The sequence below is a fragment of the Haliotis cracherodii genome, unplaced genomic scaffold (genome assembly GCF_022045235.1).
Source record: "Haliotis cracherodii isolate W230 unplaced genomic scaffold, xgHalCrac1.p SCAF_7, whole genome shotgun sequence".
Classification (NCBI taxonomy): Eukaryota; Metazoa; Mollusca; class Gastropoda; order Lepetellida; family Haliotidae; genus Haliotis; species Haliotis cracherodii.
In genome coordinates this window covers 21458806-21482567 of record NW_027266330.1, presented here as the reverse complement: position 1 = coordinate 21482567, position 23762 = coordinate 21458806, and the positions used below count along the sequence as shown (strand labels likewise).

The window sequence follows — 23762 nt, the reverse complement described above, 5'->3', positions numbered from 1 at the left end:
TGTGACACAACGTCAGCCCATGGACTGACATTAACCATCCATGAAAATAAATAAAACCCACAAACGCATATCGTTAAAGAGATACATCCACAACTATACATACATATCGTACAAGCTCAGACTTTCAGACGTGTTGGCTACACAAACAAGTAAAAAGACCAAGAAGACACACAGCCACCAGCAACGACCTCCATATTCCCCAATGTGCGAGTAAAAGATCAGCCACTCAACGCGGACGATGACAATTGGGGGGTAAAAATATAAATGAAAGTCAGGAAGAAAGACATAGTATGGAAACACGTTAGGGATAAAATAACAGAATAATGTAGTGATGTCAATTGTGAATTTTTACGTTGAAGGAAACAGTCATACCACCTAAACGCATGTCAATGGTTCCGTGATTCCAAACAATATATTTAATTATATAATTAAATTTATTTAAAGAATCTATTAATTATGGAGGCAACAATTACTTAACCATAAATGATTACAATTTTCACATAAGAAATAAAAATTACTGAAAGCAATTCATGTGGTAAAAGCAGTATTATGTTTAATACATTTACAGTTCCTGCTCAAAAAGAAAAGAAATTAACTCGGGACGCCAAAAGAAGCGTCAAGATGCCACATGTATGGTGCGCCACACGGGCCAAATCCCCTCTGAATACAAGGCGGATCTCAAAGCCAGGAGTGGTAGTCAAAGCGGTTGACACCACTGTATGAAAAGGTAAGCGGATGGTATAAATCTTTTAATATAAATTTATATAAAGAACAAAATCAAACTATAAATAATAACCAGCCCAGTGTGTTTGTGTGCTTATATATGACACCATATAAGACTATAAGATGACTTACCTTTGGCAAGGTAGGGATCTATCCATCATTACTGGCACCCAAAGTCGACATCGAGGTGAAGACGCAGACGGAACGGCACCGTCACTGGGGAACACATAAGGTTTGCCCTTGGAACATATGTTAATAAATTTAAACCTGTGTTTGAAGAACGTTGAAAGTAAATGGACGTTAATTGTAATGTTAATTAATATACTATTTGTAAGTTGTTAACCAAATAGTTTCTTGTATTCAGTAAACTTATGAGGATTTTGATATTTTGGACCCCTTCCTTTTCAAAGTACTAGATCCGCCTTTCTTGAGATGCACGTATATCTGTACGCCATTGTCCAATCTCACTGTCTACACAAACCCTACATATACTCAACAATAAAAGTTCCTGTGACACCAATATTTAAGTGCATTTTTCAAAAAAGTAAAGTTTGCTTTTCAATATTGTAGTACATGTATGGAATCAAGTCACAAAAACGCAACTGCTACAGAAAAGCATGCATTCCATGCAAAAGTTGACTTCTATGCAAGCCCTGAGCATTCATTACCCAAGAATGGGTATAAAAACATGTGCGTTAACGGGATACCATATGCATTGTTAAACATCGTGCTGACAACAATCACTCAGAAAGACAACAAAATTATGCAATTATTCAACATTACGGAATGCCACGCCTGTCCGAAAATGAGCTTCCGTGAGCCATTGGTATGCTTGAAGCAGGATCTAGTCAACGTGATGTTGCAAGACAATTTAACGTCCACAGAAACGCCATTGGTGTTTATGGCAACGTTGGCACTTGATGAATGCAGTCAGAGACCATTCTCGGAGTCTTTATCTGTTGCAAACCGAAATTATTTCAGATTTGCATTAAATCTTATTTAATGTCACAGGAACTTTTGTTGTTCAGTATATGTAGTTTTCATTTGTATATAATATGGTGTTTTTACCTACAGCTTCACCCTTTCCAGTCGTGGTTTCATTAACAACAAAAACGTAAATTTGTCTGCAGCTCTTCATCGGGCATATGATAGCAAAGGTTATACATTCATCGATAGGTGTCGCTTCATGCAGCCCAACAAGTCAAAGGGTCAAAATAATAATCCATAAGCAAATTGGGAACTCGCGAAGAAAACTCTTACATTTAGTACTAACTACTAAATGACTTTATCGCGCGTATCCAAACCATGGGCTAATTACGTCTGTAACCCAATCACCCCTCGTAACTCAATCACCGCGGGCCACCACTCGGCACCGTGCCCGGGGAATAATCCCGCGCAAGCATCATCCCGCCCTTTGTTAGTCCGTCCTTCGCGAACAGCCCTTCTCCAAGTACACACGTGTGTCACTGTATCTAATCGCCTTCGCTTTGTACGTTTCCTTTGTACCCAGTCGCGACCGTTTCGCCGATTACGCCTTCAATACCATCTATTCCAACACTCGCCGTATCGCATTTACACAATCGCGACCGTTTCGCCGATTACGCCTTCAATACAGCTGCCCCGGTGGCACAATCGGTTAGCGCGCCGTACTTATAGTCAGTACCTTCCCCATGAACACCATGGGATGAGGAATGCGGAGGTTGTGAGTTTGAGCCTCACCCGGGGCATGCTTGCTTTGATTACGCTTTGAATACCATCTATTTCAGCACTCGCCGTATCGCATTTATTCCGTTCTACTCCCGAACTTCACCCTCGGGACAATTTTACGCTTGTGGAACACCAACTCACCACCTCGACCTTTCGTGATGCCTCCCAAGAGAAGATCAGTCGCCAACCACAAGCTTGTGAGGGGAGCCAAGCAGGCCAGGACAACCAGGAGACAAACCCCGGGAGTACGTATTGTACAGGAGGCAACAGCTGATGGTGAGTCTGCCAATTACGGAGATATCGAAGGTGGCAACAGAATTAACGTGCTATCGGCGCAGCTTGTAAATGCCGCGCAGGCTGCCAACTCGGCTACCCAGGTAAGCGAGCAACTGGGAAAATCCTCCAGTTGCTGGAACATTCAGCGCCCGGCCCGGTTAGCGCAAACCAACAGGTAAGGCTTGGTTTTAGTTCTCCCGCCATTTCGCCCAACATAGGGAGAATCCCCGATGCTCACAACGAGGCCGACGGTGACGCGGCTTGGCCAGCCAATCACATCGCAGGATACGGGGATTCCCTATCCTTCCGTGCGGATGGAATAGACGCGCACGTCAAACAACAGGTAAGGGAAAAAATCTGGCGTGGCGAGTATGTCGACCTCGGCACAATACTACCAAACACCGAGGGAAGTCACGAGGACGGTACGATTACCATGGCGTACGACTCCTCAGGTAAGGTAATTTTTAAACCAATAAAGCAGCAACCAAAGCGCCTGTCCCTGGCAAGCTGGACTTCAGCTTTCCACATTTTCATGTGTATATATGTTAGTAGGCACTTCGAGGTCCGCACAACCCAGGGGTTGCTGTCCTACATGGAAACCATAAGAACGGCGGCACTTCGATTCGGGGGGGACGCCTGGTCAACCTACGACCAACAATTCCGACACAGAATGTCAAAGGACCCCTCACGACGCTGGGACAGCATCGACGGGGAGTTGTGGCTGAAGTACATGGTCACACAGCCGGTACGACAACCAGAATCAGGCGGACGGGGCGCAATGACACACGGACAGGGAGACATCGCCAGTCAGGTATGCTGGGATTTCAATAAATTTGGCTGTAGCAGGGTCAACTGTAAGTACACTCACAAATGTGGTAAGTGTGGCAAACATTCCCATAGCTCTAGGACCTGCTTTCGAGGGAATGGGGTCCAACCGACCCCCATACAAGCCCAATCAGCCTTTCCCTAACAGAAAACCAGCCTTCAAGGCAGGTAAATTCAATGGCCCCTTCCCCCGTGGATCTCAATGAAATGGCACCCTGGTTACGCCAATATTCTAGGGTCAATTACAAAGATGCAAATTATTTATGGGTAGGTTTTAGCTTTGGCTTTAGGCTCGAGTTCCAGGGAAGCCGCACGGGTCGCCTGGCACGAAACTTGCGATCAGCCACGCACCAAGACACGGCAGGCTACGTGAAACAAAAACTACAAAAGGAAGTCGACCTTGGCAGGATGGCGGGCCCCTTCAAGGACACCCCCCTAGACAACCTCCAAGTATCCCCAATAGGCCTGGTGCCCAAGAAGCAGCCAGGATATGGTCAGCACCTGGGTAAGCATGCGGAGGAATTCCGTCTAATTCACCATCTATCCTATCCCAGGGGTAAATCTATAAATGACTTCATAGACACAGAGACCTGCTCCGTCGTGTACGCCAGATTTGATGAAGCTACCCATATGGTTCAACAACTGGGAAAGGGAGCACTTCTAGCAAAATTTGACATTCAGTCGGCCTTTAGAATTATACCAATCCACCCATCCGATTTCGAGCTGCTAGGCATCAGATTCGAAGGTGAGTTCTATTTCGATAAATGCTTACCATTTGGCTGCTCCATATCTTGCGCCATATTTGAAACGTTTAGTACCTTCTTGCAATGGTGCATGCAATCGCATTTTCCAAAGTGTCAGATCATGCATTACCTGGATGACTTCCTAACGGGGGGCACAGCAGGCACCAGCCACTGCTCAGACAACCTCAACGGATGCGTGAATACACTAGAACAGCTCGGGGTTCCTATTGCGCACGACAAGACGGTAGGCCCCACAACCAAACTGACATTCCTAGGGCTGGAAATCGACACCATTGCAATGCAGATCAGAATCCCAGAGTCCAAGATCAAGGAGGCAACAAGGGAAATCCAAGACATCCTGTCAACAGGTAACATAAAGGTCACAAAAAGGGCCCTTCAGTCCCTCATAGGCAAGCTTAACTTTATGTGCAGGGCTATACCAATGGCAAGGGCATTCAGCCGCAGGCTAATCGATCTGCTTAGCAAAGGTAAGCAACCATTTCACCACATTAGGATTACCAGCTGGGTCAAGGAAGACCTACAAATGTGGTTAACATTTCTTACGAGTTATAACGGCATTTCAGTGTTTCAGGACCAACTGTGGGTGGACAGCGATTTCCTCCAGCTGTTTTCAGACGCAGCGGGTGGCGCCGGCTTTGGGGCCTACATGCAAGGCAAATGGTTTAACGGCGCATGGCCACCCCAGTGGGTGACGGATGGAACCACACGGGACTTGACGCTCCTGGAGCTGTTCCCCATCACACTGGCCATCCAAATCTGGGGCAAGCAACTCGCAAACAAAAAGGTCCTCTGTTACTGCGACAACACAGCAGTCAACCAAGATCCCCAGAGTGATGAGCCTACTCTGTCGCCTAATGCTGCAGTGCCTCCGATATAATATTATGTTTAAGGCAAAGTATGTATGTTCCACTGCTAACACTAATGCCGATGCTCTCTCGAGGTTTCAGCTCAAACGCTTCCGAGAGGCAGCACCAGCCGCGGACCAGAACCCAACACCTATCCCGTGCAACATATGGCTGATCTGAGGCAGGAAGCCGGCAGACTCCTACAACAATCTCTGTCTACAAATACATGGGCCACTTACCAAACAGGCATCAATGCCTTGCACCAGTTCCGGTCCGCACACCAGCTACAAGAGGTGTGGCCAGTCCCGCTGGATCAGTTTGGATGGTGGGATCCAGCTACATGGCCAGGCCACGGCAGTACTTGCTCCTGAAGGGCACCAGTCCGAACCAACCGAGGATGCTATGGCTGGCACGAGGGGGGATGAGGTGGAAGGAGCTGGACACCATTCTAGATGCACAGGTCAAGGCGACACGGCGCAGCCCCAGAGCCCTCATCATTCACCTGGGCTCCAACTCTACCTTGACATGGTGGCATCAATCCTTCGGATACAACTCCAGCTTCCTGACACCAAGATCATCGTATCATCAATGCTGCCCAGGCGCTACCGGCACGATGCCAGGGACCCACTAAAGATCGAGGGGATGCGGAAGAATATCAACCGCCGACTGGCCAACCGAGTCAAAGAGCTCGGCGGTACAATGGTGCCACATCCCCAGATCCTGGCATCAGACAAGACATGGTACGCCTGGGAGGGCGTCCACCTCAGTGACAAAGGACTGTGTGTGTTTACGGACAATTTGTTGCATGCCCTGGCGCTTGTTTTGCGCCAGTAAGGATATTATCTCCACAGGTTAGTGTTTCCTTTCAGTACATAGGCAAGCCGGGCAACAATGCTATCTCCGCGTATCGCGTGGCCGTGGGTGTGGGGTAGCACTCTGGTGCTTTGTGGCGGGGTTCTTGTGGGCTACACTGCTAGTAACAAATGAACTTGCTTCCAAATTAATACTCGTGCTTAAGGCTACCTGCTTTTCAGCGGGAACCTTTCCGGGGTTACCTGCTTCTCAGTGGGAACCTTGTCTTTCCCGACTTTTCAGCCGGGGAATCGGTAAATAACATACGTTGGGGCAAACAATAGCCACGTATATGGGCCCGGCGGCGGAAGTCGTCTTGTCAAGCGGTAGCTGACAGTTGGGTCCGCGGCGGGAGCCACATAATGGTTTTGCTAATGGGGCCAGGCAGTGGGATCTGCTTTGGCCGGCTACCTGGGTCTATTAGCAGTCTCAGGCCAGCAGCGCTAGCTGCAATCGCCGTTGGCCACGGTAGCATTTTGGTATACACAATTAGCAGCTAAGTAGCCCACTAGTACCTGCATACCCTCGGCCATTTAACCCAATCTCATCTTCTGTTTTTATTATAGGCACGGGCATCCACGGCTCGGTGGCCCGTGCCTCTCCTTGGCATATCACGGGATAACCATCCATATTTCAAACTTGGAGTGTTATTTCCCTTTATATAACAGCAAACTGAATATTTTATGCATTTTAATACCGAAGATGAAATTTTGTTTTTGTTATTGTTTCAGCCAACAGTTGGTGAGAAAGAACTTACGTTTTACCATTTTGGGGAGATGTCCAGAAGAAAGGGTAAGTCTGGCTATTACAAGGAAGCCAATGTCGTTCTGAAGAGAAGGCCACTTTAAATAACCACAATAAGAATGCAGAATAACTTTCAAGATTTCAAGAACGGCTTTAAAATGGGGACCGACATGTCCAAAGTGCAAGAAGGAGTATACAGGTTCTCCAAAAGGACGAAAGTAAGTACATTACATATACACACAAAATGTTAAGCACCCCCAGAAACTCTGTATAGTAAATAAGAATCACGAACATGATAAAATGGACAACGTGAAGTTGGAGAAAGCATTGTTTGTAATGAGCAATCGTCTGAGAACAAACAATTTTGAGCCAGAATGAAATTTTAATTGAGATATGGTTGCCCAAACACCGGTACTGTTTTTTCCACAACATCCTCTAAGTATAGCACTGCTGTACTTGTATCAACCTTGCGAGCTACAAGTCAGATAACCCCGAACCTCTTCCATTCAAGAAATGATGGTACAAGTGTCATCAGATTTGAAGGTGTTTATTCTGTAGATGGAGGTTCTCATAAAGGGTAAAAGGCTGTAGGAAATGCAAACACAAATGATAACCTGGTCGCTAGCATATAATATCATGTGTTTAACAAAAAGTGTCCTCATTTTAAGATAATTACGGTAATTTGCTATACAACAAAAATAACAACTTTTGTCCAAAATGCCTTAAAACAGTGTTTAAAGACACACCTAAACAACGTTAGAAATATCCATTTTACATATAACCTTATTCGACAATAAATTATAAGGGAAATCAAACACATAAATTGAATGCGTCAGCATATTCAAAAACCGCGCAGAACTTCCCGGATGTAACGTTCACCATTGAGATTGCCCCGCATAGCCACAAGGTGTAGCTTGCAATCGTGGGATATGCAACCCCCATATCATCACGGAGCCACCACCAAACGGAACAGTTAGTTCAATGTTCTCGGGGGTGTATGCTGTACCTTGGTGCCTCCACTTTCTCGTTCAGCCATCATTCACATGCAGCTGAAACCTGCTTTCATCTGACCAATTGATACGTCTCCATGTTCTGAGGTTCAACCCTTGGTGTGCCAAACACCATTGCAATCGTAGTTTCCGATGACGTTGTACCAGTAGGGGGCGTTTGACGACTCTTCGGTCCCTCATTCCAGCAGCTCTTAAACGATTCCGCAATGTTTGGCCAGACAGACGTCTATGGGGTAACCAGTTACGCCTCAGGTAGGCGTCCTGTACGTAGCATGTCCTTCACTGAATTGAGCAGGGGCGGTCGGGTAGCCTAGTGGTTAAAGCGTTCGCTCGTCACGCCGAAGACCCGGGTTCGACTCCCGACATGGGTACAATATGTGAAGCCCCTTTCTGGTGTCCCCCGCCGTGAAATTGCTGGAATATTGCTAAAAGCGGTGTAAAACCATACTGAACCACAAAAGTTTCTGTGACACCGAATAAGATTTAATGCAAAGATGTCGTTTACCAAATCTGAAACAATTTCGGTTTGCAACAGAAAAGACTCGTGTAAGAGTTCAAATGGTTTATTTTGCCATACTGCTTTAAGAAAATGCGTGGTTTCATAAACAAGAACATGCCAAAATGTCAATTTACAAATCCATAGCGCGTGTGTCCACCTCTGGTTGCGATGCAAGCAACACATCTTCGTCTCTTGGAATGGACCAGGCGTCGCACAAAGTCCTTTGGAATATCTGTCCATATCTGCTGGAGCATGTTTCGAAGTTCCTGGAGTGTCTGTGGAACACGTGGTTGACGTCGAAGGCGCCGATCCATCTCATCCAACTTGTGCTCGATTGGTGAGCGATCAGGGGAGCGATCCGGCCGGCCAGGGGATGACATTCACGTTGTCATGTTGAAAGGTAATGCCTGGGCCATGACGACGCAAAAACGGTATAACAACAGGGCTGATGATCTCGCGGTAGCGCTCTCAATTGAGCTTTCCCTCTACCACTATCAAACGGGTCCTCTGTCTCGCTGTAATCCCACCCCATACCATAACGCAGCCGCCCCCGAACCGATCTTCTTCAATGACACAATGATTGACGTAACGTTCACCTCGACGTCGGTACACTCGAATCCGTCCATCGCTGTGGCCGAGGTGAAAACGAGACTCGTCAGTGAATAGAACTTGTCCCCACTGCATGGCCGTCCAGCGTAGACGCTGTCTGCACCACTGTAGACGTGCTTGACGGTGGTTTCCTGTCAAAATGGGACTTCTGACGGGTCTTCTGGCGACAATCCCTGCACATCTGAGCCGGCGACGTACGGTTTGTGAGGATATTCTTCGAAGGCCAGGGATACTTCTTGCAGTCACTGTTGCTGGCTGGAATCGATTTCGTAGGTGTGTTGTTCGAATCCAGTTGTCTAGTCGATTATTGGTTACGCATGGCCTGCCACTCCGAGGATGGTCTCTGACTGCATTCGTCTGTTGCCTTAAACACCAAATGGTGTTTCTTTGGACGTTAAATTGTCTTGCAACATCACGTTGACTCTATGCTGCTTCAAGCAATCCAATGGCTCGCAGACGCTCATTTTCGGACAGGCGTGGCATATTGTCATGTTGAATAATTGCATAATTTTGTTGTTTTTCTGAGTGGTTGTCAGTCCGATGCTAAACAATGCATGTGGTATCCCGTCAACGTACACGTTTCTATTCCCATCATTGGGTAGTGAAATGCATGGGTGTGCATTAAAGTCAACGTTTGCATGGAATGCATGCTTTTCTGTAGCAGTTGCGATTTTGTGACTTGTTTCCATGCATGTACTACAATATTGAAAACCAACCTTTACTTGTTTGAAAAATACACTAAAATATTGGTGTCACAGGAACTTTTGTTGAGTATATATCAGAAAGTGTGAGAATAACATCTACACACCCTGCGAAATTACTCCAAAATAACCACATTTCAATACTTGCAGCTAATTTAATCCAAACAATAGCAACTTGGCTCAGCAATGACCCACCACTAGACATTTATAGCTATTATAAGAACAGATTATACTGAAACTACGGTTATAACGAACTCGAGGGGACCACTAATTATAGTTCGTTATAAGCATATATACAACAACTGGTCGGTCCTAAAAAATAAGTTCGTTATATCGGTCAGTTCGTTATAAGCGTGTTCGTCATAAACGTGGTTTACTGTAATGGTGAACTCACCTGTCACCATTTGATACATATATAATACCATTGTGACTATATCGAGGGATATTTAGTAAACGGACGATGAAGATCTTCATCGTTCTAATACAAATACTATTCCTGTAAGAATCAAACTCAGATGTTTAAAGATGACTTAAAATGTGTATCAATGTTAAATATGTTCATTTCATTACAGCGTCAATCCAGTGGTCATGGCGAATGATCAGCTCTTTCAGTGTGACCGTGAAACAATTGAATCTGTTTCCGGACAAGGAAGTGCCAGGCGGCCTTTATCACCTCTTTGTACGAGGTGATGTTCTGATGTCAGTGAAAGTATGATGTACCATAATTAAAGTGACTAAATTGAAATATGATGTCAGTGAGCGGAAGATGAATTAAATATAAAACAAGTGTAATATATATTTATATAAGTGTAATAGTCTAATAGCACCAACAACTGTTATACACATTAAGCTGTGTCGAAATGAACTGATATTAACTTCCGACTTGACATGGGTGGCCCGGGTGGCCCAGTCGTCTAAGGCGCCGCGATTCGCTGTGCAGAGTTGCGTCCCTTGGGCACGCCAGAAACCTATGAATGTGGGTTTGAATCCCGGTTCGCCCCGATTATGTTTCTAGGTTTGTCAGCACCATACCCATGCTGGTGGGTTTCACCGAAGTGGTAAACGTCTGAGACCTGCATCACTTTGGGCTTTCCTCCCACATTAAGCTGACACGCCGTGATATAACTGGAATACTGTTGAAAGCGGCGTTAAACACAACTCACTCACACTTGCCATGACCTATGAAATTATGAAAGGAATTTTCACAACTTATGACAACATGATGAATCAATCTTTATTTCAGTTCACCAGAAGATGAGCGAGGTTTTTACGCCGCTTTTAGCAATATCATGGCGGGGACACTAGGAATGAGAAGTGTAAACATGTACAAATTAAATAAATCATGACAATTACACTGTTAAAATTCTTTTCTCGGATTTATTATACATTACTTACGTCTGATAGTCAATGACTGAGTGAAATTGACTATTGTATCAGCATGATACAATAGAAAAGCCTGAAGAGGCCCTTAGTTGTCCACTCAGCCACCAAGTCTTCCACAAGATGGAAGTCTGACAACTTGTTGTCTAGATCAGGCACTTTATGTACCCATTGATAAGTTAGAAAGTGTTATCCCCAATATAATATTTGTTACTTTTATTCACTTTGTAAAAGGCATTATGTGTTAATAGCTTTCGGCCACGTGCCAATTTACACTTAAAAGAGGGGGCGGTCGGGTAGCCTAGTGGTTAAAGCGTTCGCTCGTCACGCCGAAGACACGGGTTCGATTCCCGACATGGGTACAATGTGTGAAGCCCATTTCTGGTGTCCCCCCGCCGTGACTTTGCTGGAATATTGCTAAAAGCGGCGTAAAACCACACTCACTCACTCAGTACGTGATATAGACTACCAGCACGTTACATTTCTAACTGAACTACAGTTTCTAGTACTTCATTTGGATTGACTCCTAACCTTAAATCCACAAAGAAAGTGTCATGTTAAAAATAACATTCCACCACTTTCGATTATGCATTGTTTGTCTGTACTAAAATGTAACAGTAATTAACGCCTTTAACGGTCCCGTCCCGCTATTGCATACCACATTGTCATAACGGCTTTGTCACAACAAGGTCAATGAAAAGCCAACTTGAAGTATAGTCTGTTTCATCAGCACTGATACGGACATGATGCGACGCTAAGTTATAGTGATGTTCAAGCAATGAATGACATTCATATTCAGATGTACACACTTTAATTAAAGAATAAATACCCAGATGCAACACTCATTAAATGTTGAATAATACAAATCTGTCCCAACTACTGACTCAAGCTGTACCTGGAAAACGCCTGTATTTCTGCCTGTATTTACTTTACTATGCTCCATTTTACCACATGAACGTAGCCAGACAATACATATCAGTATATCATAGACCTGTTTTATCAGGTCCACACTTAGAATACATTGAGATGGGAGCAATGAAGGAAAAGACGCTTACGGTGCAAACCATGACCATGAACCATTGTTGCCAAAGTGATACCACGTGGTTTGGCAGCCATATTGGATTCAACGTTTCACACTGTTTTAGGTACATGTCTTCGAAAGCACACACCTCAGAATCCACTGCATAAAATGCTTGTAAAAATTATGAGATTAGTCTCCATACATAACACATCAAATGTTAATAGCAGTTTTTGGATATCTTATACTGATGACTTATTCGATTCTGATTTTTTAAAAATCAATCAGTTTTACTTAAATGATCATATCTTCTCGGGTATTTCACAGAAAGTACTGAAAGCACTGAACTAACGCGCAGGCAAACATTAAACTTGTGGCAGTCTGAATTAGCACGAACTTATTTCCGGGCACACATAGAACTTAGATATGCTTTAAATGTTAAAGAACACATATGAACATAAATCAATAGAATCGGGCATTCTGGCCTCACACGTCACACAGACGTAAATACACACAAAACAATGTTCGTTCCGAACAGGAGCAATATTTCCAAAACACCGGGATTCAGTCCCTAACACAAGCAGCTCACATCCAAGTAAGCTCTGAACGTAACTACCGGCTACGCTGGAAATGGGCCTTTCTGAAACTGAAACCAACGAACAAATCAACACCACATATTAAAAACCACAAACCATCGCATTCCCTAGCGCACACGCACACGCACACGCCGACTTCAAACCCATAAACATACAAACGAAAATAAACTGCACGCGTGCCTAAACACGCATATACCTATGTACACGCAGTCACCCAATACAGCAATACATACAATGACAGCAATTGCCTGCTTCTCGGCTACCTGTTACAGAACAGGGGTTGGGACATACTGTACGCTTACAGAGGCTCCAACCACAGGCCTAGCTGGATACCGCCATACCATCATCTACATCAATAATGTGTGAACTGAATACATTTACAAGGCACACACTTAAACGAACTTACATCACTCACAATAATTCCTCTTTAAAAGTTAGTACTCAGCAATAACTGGATAAACCTGTGTACTCCAGCTTCCCCCACCCCTCCCCGCAGTGACCTAGTTCTACTCTCGAGACGGGATGGGCAGTCGGGTAGCCTAGTAGTTAAAGCTTTTGCTCGTCACGCCGAAGGCCCGTGTTCGATTCCCGACATGGGTACAATGTGTGAAGCCCATTTCTGGTGTCCCCCGCCGTGACATTGCTGGAATATTGCTAAAAGCGGCGTAAAATCAAACTCACTCACCTACTGTAAAGGAAGGACATGTTCAACCATCTCGGCTTGAATGATTTGTGAGTACACGTACATGTGCACATCGCCAGAAATCGCAAGAACCGTTCAATATGTTCAATATTTGTCGGCCCTGAATCCATGGAGGTTCATATTGCAGTGTAAGTGTAACGCACACAAACTCTAAAGAACACTTTAGAACACTTCCTCAGCAAAGAATATTTAAGGACATTTTACAGATATTTCATAGACTACATACATGCACATGACATCCACTTCCTGGAATTGCAACAGGCAAACATCAAGTCAGAAAGATGCAGGGATATATTTATAAGAGATACTTTCGTGGGAATATTCATGTGTGGTGAAGTAAACTACGTGTATCTGAGAATACACATTATTCACAGGCCGTCGGGGTGGTGAAGTGGGGTTAAACGTCGCGTTCAAGATTAGTGCTCTTATATGACATACATGCGTGCGTGTTTGCGTGCGTGCGTGCGTGCGTGTGTAAGTGTAATTCTGGGACTGTTGGATATTACATAAAACATTCATCTTGAGCGGGATGGTAGTTCGAGTTGGATAAGCATGTTAACTATGATCTCCTTAAGGTAGAGAATGCCGCGCATGAATGTACTAATGCGATTCCCAGGTACAAGTGGCCTTTTCGTCACCAGGAATATCCATAGAGGAGACTAAAATGGGGGTGGGGGGTGGGGTGGGGATGGGATTGTGTGTGTGTGTGTGTGTGTGTGTGTGTGTGTGTGTTAGATGTTGGATTTAACTTGAACGGGACGGTATTTGTAGATGGAATATCATATGAACTATGATTCTCTCTAGGTAGAAAATGCCCCGCATGAATATATTGACAACATTCCCAGGTACATGGGGGCCTTTTCGTCACCAGGAATATCCACAGAGCGGATTAAATGAATATCCACGATGTTCGACCTGGTAGAAGTGTGTAATCAAACCGCACAGCATTGGCCTTTGACTGGCTGTGGCGCCAAACAAACTCATTCATGTACTTGAACTGAATGTTCATCTTAAATTGTTATGGACATGAAATTGTTCTGGGATGAACTTGATTGGCGTGTACGTCAACGTCAGAACATGCCGCAAACACTCCCACTCCCAACGCGTTACAAGCAGAATGGCGCAGAATTCCGCAGGACAGAATGTGTCCACTTATCCAGTCAGTGCCGAGGATATTGCTGCCCGGGGCGGTCACACGAAATACTGAGTTCAGCGCCCCCTTATGGCCTCATGTGACATGACAATAAACAGCTTCAATGCCTTGGTACAACGACAACATGTGACTATCGAGCTCCAAAATTTCATATCACATTTGTATCTATGATATCAAATTAAATATATTGACTTTATTAGGTACAATAAATTTCCTAAAAATCTACCTGTGCGTTTCTTTTTTTGGAGAGTGTATATAAGATGACATAAATAGAACAATGAGTAGTACGTCCAGAGTAGTGTTTAGGTAACATTTGATAATTAAATTCAACAAAAATCCTTTTAAGTTATTTTTCCTGACTTAAAAGTAACACAATCGTGCGGAATACATTGTATAATTCTGGTCACTTCCATATGACTATATAGCTCACAATAAGTTTCCCGGTGCCGTTTGGATCAGTTTGGGTGACAGCCAAGATATCCATGGAATAGGTTCATCTCGGAATATCCCATTTCACTGGGGCTCCTCTTCAATTTAAATGGAGTTACTTGTTTCTATCACAATTATACAGTTTTAGGGACTACGCATTTGAAACTAATCTGTTTACTGTAACAGGACACAGCTTAAATGTCAAGTACAGATGAGAAAGTGGAATACCGTCAATTAGGCGGACGAACTTTAAAACTATTAATAAACATTAAAATAAGCAATATCGGAAAAATATATATGCACATAATATTTGGCAATGTACACCAAAATTATATTCTACAAAAATAAGTTTTAATAACCGTTTGATATTCGTTTGCGTATTTGACGATTATATAACTTGCGAAAGTAAGTAATTAAGTAAGTGGGCATATAATCAGACTATGAATTGCTAAACGTATATACCTCATGTAGCAATGTTAAAATATTTAAAAAAAAAAAAACCAAAAAAAGAAGAAGAAAAAATAACGAGAGAAAAAATAAGCATATAACCCGTTTCCTATTCTCCTGAGCCTTGCGCTTGCCTAATTATTTTGACTAAAATTATTACCATTATCATTGTATTAGTTAATGGGAAATGCGAGCCGATCTAGTACGTGCCATCAATTTAAGCGACATTGTACGATTCCGAACTTATCACGGGAATGTGTTTATGAATCATTGTCAAATAGTGGTGACATTAAATCTAGGAAACAATACGCGAAATCGCGCATGCACAGAACGGAAAAATTTGGACATGGCATTAAACAATCCGCATGCGCAGAACGATTGATTTCAGTATTCGTTAAGCTCTCCGAATACAGCGTCAAACTCGGGCCTGTAATCTAACACGCGAGAACTGACAAATGAAATCTGAGAAGTAGAAATGCCGATAGACGCTGTTGCTTGATTGACAATACTAGAGATTTGTCCAGCATGACGTGAGCTGTACTCTGAGTTGGAGGGTCTTTGAGAAAGGGAACTTTGACCTCTTCAACAGCACCTAGAATGTTAGAAACTTGCAATGAACCCTTGGAGAAGTTCATTACATCCTCATTCACATTTGGAAGCCCAGGCCCTTCACTGGCTTCCCTGAAACCAGATTCCGCGGGACTACAGTGCCAGTTACAAGGTCAAGATGTTCAAGCGTTTTATCTGCAAGAGCAGTATGTGTGCCTAGCTTCTGATCATGTACTTCAAATCCTAGTGAAGAAGGGTAATTATAATTAGTTCAAAGCATCGAGTCTGTTGCTGCACAACCATAGCCTTGTCATATTGCTTGGGAGGAATATCTGTGCCATTGGACACAGCATACAAGAGATTCTGGCCTTTGCTGAGAACATTTCGTTTTCCACTGATAACAATGAATAGCAATGTGGTCAAACTCATCAAGTCAGAAACATATACACCGACCCTGGAACACACGTCACGTAATTTTCGTCATTGAGTTTTGATTTGCTGTTTTGGGGCTGCTTCAATCAGACTGCCCCCCAACTGTAGAGCGACATGGACCAGAGAGATCGTGTCATCCTCATTGTATGAGAGCAAGCTCAACAGCTCATCCGTCTTCTTATGCAAACACCGACCTTGCTTGATCCAAGATAGGCAACTTGCAGGGAACAATCACATCATCCAAAATGTTGCTGTCTTTCCTTGGTATTATTTCAATAACCTGAGATAATGGGGATAGTAGCTCGTCCTTTTAAAACGCCCGTCTTGTTTCATATCATACAGTGACACGCTGAGATTCACATTGAGTTTTGTAGCATAGCCAAAGTCTTTCAAGAGCACTGCACAACCCCTGTCTACCTAACTCCTCAGTTGTCTACAAACATAAAGGGAATGTCTGCGTGCAACACTTCCGTACTGTCTCTATCAGCCGGACGCAGTTCCTGCGATAGAGGACACCGAACGCCATAGCACAACATGCTTTTTGTAGTCTTTGCTAACACTGTTAGCTCAATGTCAGTCTTTGCCTTTCCTTCAGAGCTTGTTCAACATGGAAAGTTGTGACAAGAAGTTAACTTGATTCGTCGCCGCAACAAGATTTAATGCATTTCCTCTCGTCGTATGGGATGAAACTGCTACTGGATGATGACGCAGAAGCGTTTCAGGTTCGCATCATTCAATTTCGATCTTAGTGGATACATCTTCCAGCCGTCGATCATTGCCTGATTGGTGAAATAAGGACGCCAAATTTCACAAGGCCAAATAAAAAATTGACTTTTTCTTGATTGGACACTCAGCATCAATTATGCCTTTTGCTGTACCAAATTCAGTTCTTTCTTTTTTTTTCTTTTTTTCGTCTTTCAGCTTCATTTCAAGCGAAACTAATGCAGTTTCCGAGAGTTCGACCACCGAATCTCTTTTACTATGACTCTTTTTCGCCGCATATACTCTGACAAATGACACCAGCGACTTCTGTTAGGTATTTGTAAGACCAGATTGAATAATGGTTCATTTGTTTTAGCTAGACTCACTAATATACAGGTGAGTCAAGCTAAAACATATAATGCCTGTGTTGACTTTGATAATCTTGGGGTCCAGGGTGAAGTGTTTTTACTATTTGGTTCGAATGACCTCGACCATGGCCAATACCATGTGACGTCATCTCCATTATTTCACAATATGCAACACTCAACTCCAGCGCCAAGCAAAACCCCATCCTAGACCCAAAGATGATCAAAATCAACCCAGGATTGCCCTAGTTATGACGCCAACCATAATTGCGTGGTGACTGTGGCAATCTTGAATTTTGAAACGACATAACTTCAAAACATTTCACAATGTCTTATGAGTGTGCATGCTCAGTAACATTGGTCGCAAAGAACACTAAATGCATGAAAAATTGACATAACAGACCATCTATATGACATATACGTGCAGTGCTGATGATGCTTTTTTGATTTTGCGCTTTTTTCGGTCCCAATTTGAATCGTGAATTGACCCCTTTAGATTAATATGTCGACTTGTACCATTCGGCATTGAATTCGTGGATCGATGCTCATGATGTCAATCACTGGACTGTCTGGTCCAGACATGATTATTTACAGACCACCGTCATATAGCTAGAATATTGCTGAGAGTGACGTCTAACAACAAACAAACCACTACTACTACCACCACCACCACTACTACTACGACTATTACCACTACTACGACTAACACAACTACCACTACTAAAACTAACACCACTACTACTACTGTTACCACTACTACTACTACTTTAATGTTATACAGCTATTGAATAAAGATTATAATCTGTTGGCTTTTTGTCTCGCAAGAAACTTGCCTAGAGACACAGATCAATTTGATAACCGGTAGTACAGTTCTTAACTCTCGTTTTCCCCTCCTGGTGATAAAGATACAGGAGGCGCTTCTATGCTGATGAAGGAGGGCAGAATCCACAGCCCTGTTCCATTTAACACAAGTCTTCAAACTGTTGCTTGGAGCATAGTATTTACGTTATGTTCCCTGTATCTTTCAGCTTCCTCAACTATCCGCCATCAGATCTTCTGGTCAGGCTCGCTGACTTGGTTGAAGCATGTTATCGATCTCAATTGCGTGTATCGATGCTCATGATATCAATCACCTGATTGTCTGGTCCAGACTCGATTATTTACAGACCGCCATCATATAGCTGGAAAATTGCTGAGTGCGGCGTAAAACAACAAACAAACCAGCCAACCAACCATCAGATCTTCAGACTTTGTATGATCAGCCCCCAAAGCCCCTTAGAATCATTGGTGATTTTAAACTGCCATAAGCCCCCCTGGGGAAGTACTGATACAAGTAATGAGGGAAAAGTCTTTGAAGATTTTATCTTAAACACTGACTTGTGCATCTTCAGTGAAGGATCTAATACGTATCTGTATCCTGCCACTGGAACATCCTCTTCCCTTGATCTCTCACTTACAGATTCAAATATTGAAAACGAATTTGAATGGTCGGTCCATGATGACCTCTGTGGAAGTGACCATTTTCCAACAATATTTACAAATATCAATCCCGCTGTTGAACCACCTTCCACAAGGTGGATCTTTACAAAGGCCAATTGGTCTTTATTTCAAACATTATCTACTGAAAAACGAAAACCTTGAATGTTCCTGACCCTATACAAATATTTTCAGATAAATTAAATGCTATTGGAAACGGAAGCATTCCTAAGTCCTCTGCAAACACTCATATACATATACATGTACGTGAACCTGAATACGACAACCTGAATAACGTTAAGATCACAAGGGCCAAGGCGAGACGTACTTTCAAACAAAATAACAATCAATACTGGAGAAGATATACTCTTCAAAAAAAGAAACTTGACACTGACTTTCAAAATGTAATATAATGCGATTGTTTCAAAATAGGACACAGAAACCATAATTGAAATACTGTGTGAAGATCAATGTACACAATGTTCAAAACATTAATCGTGTCACCTAGACAAACACACGTACACGATACAGTTAATGTCACAGGGGTACAGAAAATGTCAGTATCGGTTGTGCCCACCACGTGCATCAATCACCGCTTGACACCGACGACCCACAGATGCAATCAAGTTGTCAATAACACGCTGTTGGAAGTGTTGCCATTCATGCTGAAGTGCATCAAGAAGCGCCGGAAGTGTTTGGGGCGGTGGATTCCTTCTGCGAACGCTTCGATCCAACTCGTCCCACAGATGCCCAGTCGGGAACAAATCTGGTGACCGGGCTGGCCAAGGTAATGTCTGGATGTTGTTGTGCTGTAAGAAGTCCTGACAAACACGTGCAATATGCGGTCGAGCGTTGTCCTGCTGGAAATGTCCGCCATGAACGTTGACGTGAGGAAGAACGTAAGGCTGTAGGATCAAGTCTCTGTAACGCACACCTGTCAATGCACCTGCCACATGCAGGTGTCCTACCACTGTGATGAATTCCGGCCCATACCATAACACTCCCGCCGCCAAATGGGACAGCCTGCTGCACACAGTTGGGAGCGTAACGTTCACCCCGACGTCTGTAGACACGTGCGCGCACATCAGCACGTGTGAGTAGGAAACGGGACTCGTCAGTAAACAGTACATTTCTCCACCTTGCACGTGCCCATCTAACCCTCTGTTGGCACCAAAGCAGACGGTCCGCCAGATGACGTGGGGACGTGGAAACGCCAAAGTGCCTGGCCACTTCTTGCTGAGTTGCTCCAGCTTTCAATCTCCCAATGGCGTTGTTCCGTTGAGCTGCATTCAGTCTTGGCATTCTGTCACCGCCTCTACTGCCGTTATAAGGACTGTATGAACAGCCGTTGATGTGGATTTTTACACCATTCAGACTGGGGGCCTGCATGCCTTTTAAATCTGGGATCCTGTGCTGCACGTTTTTTACAGGCGGTTGCGTTTGGATGAAGCTGTAAAATTGATCCCCAAACTCTACGTTTATGTGCTTTGCATGTGTTTTCGCGAATTATAGGTTCATATGTGGTGATGGAGACATCACAAAGATGGTAATGCACTGTCAACAACTAAATCTGAAATTGCCAACAAACTTGGCGAAATATTTGCAAACCATTCGTCATCGTCTAATTATAACCCTCAGTTTCAGGGATTTAAAAAAACAACAGGAAAAGAAAAAAATTGAAATTTTAACTCTTATGGTGAGGGCTACAAGAAAACATTTTCACTCTATGAATTATATTCTGCCTAGGGCAAGCTCATGACACTGCAGCAGGAGCTCACAATATTCATTATAAGCTCCTGAAACACTTGCCCAAATCATGTTTGGATTGCTGCTTATGTATTTGATGAAATATGGACAACCGGAAATTTACATACTTCATGGCATAATTATGGTGGCCGAGAGGGGACATCGCTTTCTCGCTTTCTCGCTCTATCGCTTTATCGCTCTATCGCTTTCTCGTGGTTAAGCAATATCCCCTCTTGACCACTATAGGGGCTGCATGTGATATCTGCTGCAATTGGGAGGTAATAATGTTGAACTTTTCTCACTATTTACTTAAAACATAATTTAACTGTAGAGACGTAGGTGATTTTAAAACAATCCACCGATTTTTGCGTAAAATGTAATTGATTTTTTTATGGCCCTATTCAGTTGTATGTGACCATCTCGCCGAAAGCGCGTGGCAGATCATGGCAATACGCACTAAATAAATCAGGTTAAAATCTAAATATATACAATATATACTACTCAAAATTTGATAAGGATCGTAGATATTTTTCTTAATAAAAAAACAAAATAACTGCATAACTGGCAATATTGTGTTCAAGTGAAATCAAAAACGTCTCCAACACACGTGCACGTGCATTTCATGCCATGGGAAATGCGTTTCACATCACAGTTCATGCTTTTGCTACCATTGCACGATTTCCAATCAGGCAACGGTGTCTGATTCATTCTGAAACTGTAAACTCAATTGAGTGTTTACACTACGTTTATCTACGCAATGCCCCCTCAACGTGTAAGGCGTCGCCTGACGACAGAACAACTGGGCAGATGTATTGGAATGCTTGATGCTGGCTATTCACAACGTGACGTTGCCAATGCACTAAACGTCAGCCAGAGCGTTGTAAGCAGGGCCTGGTCCCGACAGCAAAATTTTGGTACAGCAGCACACCGACATGGGGGTGGTCGTCAGAGGTCGACATCCCAACGCCAAGATCATTTTGTGGCTCTTCAGGCACGACGTCATCCCTTCTGGACAGCAACCAGCCTACGTAACGACCTCCTGAACGCCTCGGGGGTGAATGTGTCCACTCAGACGATACGGAATCGTCTTCACAATGCATGTCTCTACTCGAGAAGGGCATGTGTCCGAATCCCCCTGACTGTTCGACACTGGCGGGAGCGACTGGAATGGGCTGAAGATCATGTCACTTGGACACGGAACGATTGGGTTCCAGTTTTGTTCACCGATGAGTCCAGGTATTGTTTGGACTTTACAGACAGGAGGCAGCGGGTGTGGCGACGACAACGTGAACGTTTCCATGATGCCAACATCAGTGAACATGACCGTTATGGTGGTGGTTCCATCATGGTCTGGGGTGGAATCAACAGAGATGGAAGGACAGATCTTCATGTCCTGGAGAGAGGAACAATGACGGGGGTGAGGTACCGGGATGAGATCCTCGATGTGTACGTCAGACCCTACGCTGGTGCTGTTGGCCCTGAGTTCATCCTGATGGACGATAACGCCCGTCCTCATCGCGCCAGGGTGGTTGAGCTGTACCTTGAGCAGGAGACAATTGTCCGCATGGATTGGCCAGCATATCTCGACGTTGTCAGGCCGTCATTGATGCAAGGGGAGGTCATACTCGATATTGACACTTCATCGACTAAGTGTAATGATGGACTATCCCTCATAACTGTGTAATTCTTTCTCTTGTTTGCTGTTAACATTTTTTAATGAAATGCCTTTTGGTGTTTGCAGATTTCAAACATTCCATATTGATGGAAGTTCATGCCGTTCATGAATTTTCATTCATAACATGATTAAACACGTTTCTGAGTCAGAGTCATGTCTTTTGTTATGTTTGTGGTAACTTACACACATATCACCTAGTAATCCTTATCAAATTTTGAGTAGTATATATAAGTTAAGAATACTATGGTTAATTAGTCATGGCTGATTGTTTTGCAAAAATACAATCTTATAATTTTGGATGTACTATAACTAGTTTTCGGTAGTATATGATGTTACAGTGTGTCAAAAGGTTGTCCGTTAATGTTCTTTTTGACATTTGATGTATGTTTAACTTGAATTGTGTTTCTTGTCTTGTGCAAATCTACAAATATATGTACTTGCATATAGTAATTTGATTAACACCGCTGTGAGTGAGTGAATAAGAATGGTTTCACGTTGCTTTTAAGAATAATCCAGTAATATCACGGTGAACACCAGAAATGGGCTTCACACATTGTACCCATGTGGGGAATCGAACTGGGTCTTCGGCTTAACGATCGAACGCTTTAACCACTAGGCTACCCCACTGCCCCCATCGCTGTGGCGTTACCACAGTTGATATGTGTACTTGTGTTAACTACACATATGGAGAGACATAATTAGTGTGGCCACATAGTTAAGGTTGATAACAATATGAAATGCATTACTATGATTATCTATAACATATATTAAATCAGCTATCATTATAATATGTTATGTATAACTTAAGTATAGTTTTGTCAAAATTATGTATGTGTGTGTGTGTGTGTTTGTTTGTGTGTGTGTTTGTGTGTGTGTGTCCGACACATTGCCTGTGTAAAAAGGTAGTAGATAACTACATAACTCACATCAGAACGCACAGGTGTTAACCATACAGTTTAAATGGATAGATAATTCCTGCCTGAGCCTATACTATAATTGGATATCTAGTCTCTCCTGGCGGGAAGGTTAAACTATATTTTACAAGCACTTTAGCATTAAATTTAATACCCGAAGACAGTTTGATCGAAAGTCATTATAAGAAACGAGTTGTTTTTAAAAAATATTTACGACGCATTTCATTTCTGTTGTCCAAGGAATGGGGTTACGGGTTAATGACGCTCTCGAAAGTCGTATATGTGACTTAAGGTAGAGTCATATATCTTATTTTGTATTTTGTAAGGGAAACATAACTGTGTACATGTACATGTACATCTTTTGTTTGCATAATGTGCATGAAACTTAATGAACATAATTGTGATCCCGAAATCGGACGAGCACATATTCGGCTTCAATTCCAAATCTAATGACCGAAAAAAATAATTCTTTGGACGTTGTAAATAATACAAACTGGCTAATAAAACTGACAATTATTTGTCAATATATGATCTCCTTTTTATCAGTTTTAAGATTGATGGAGGAATGAGGGGAGGATACTATGAACAAAATGAAAATATGAACAGTGACTATCTGTATTCT

General features: G+C 43.2%; 1 non-coding gene and 1 pseudogene across 1 annotated transcript; both read left to right on the top strand.

Moving 5' to 3' along the window:
- The first annotated feature begins 2340 nt into the window (after nt 1-2340).
- On the top strand, nt 2341-2450 carry Trnai-uau (transfer RNA isoleucine (anticodon UAU)). The gene is made up of 2 exons: nt 2341-2378; nt 2415-2450. It is a non-coding gene; the product is annotated as a tRNA-Ile (tRNA).
- A 116-nt stretch (nt 2451-2566) lies between these two features.
- Nucleotides 2567-4782, top strand: LOC139448382 (uncharacterized; annotated as a pseudogene).
- The last annotated feature ends 18980 nt before the right edge of the window (nt 4783-23762 follow it).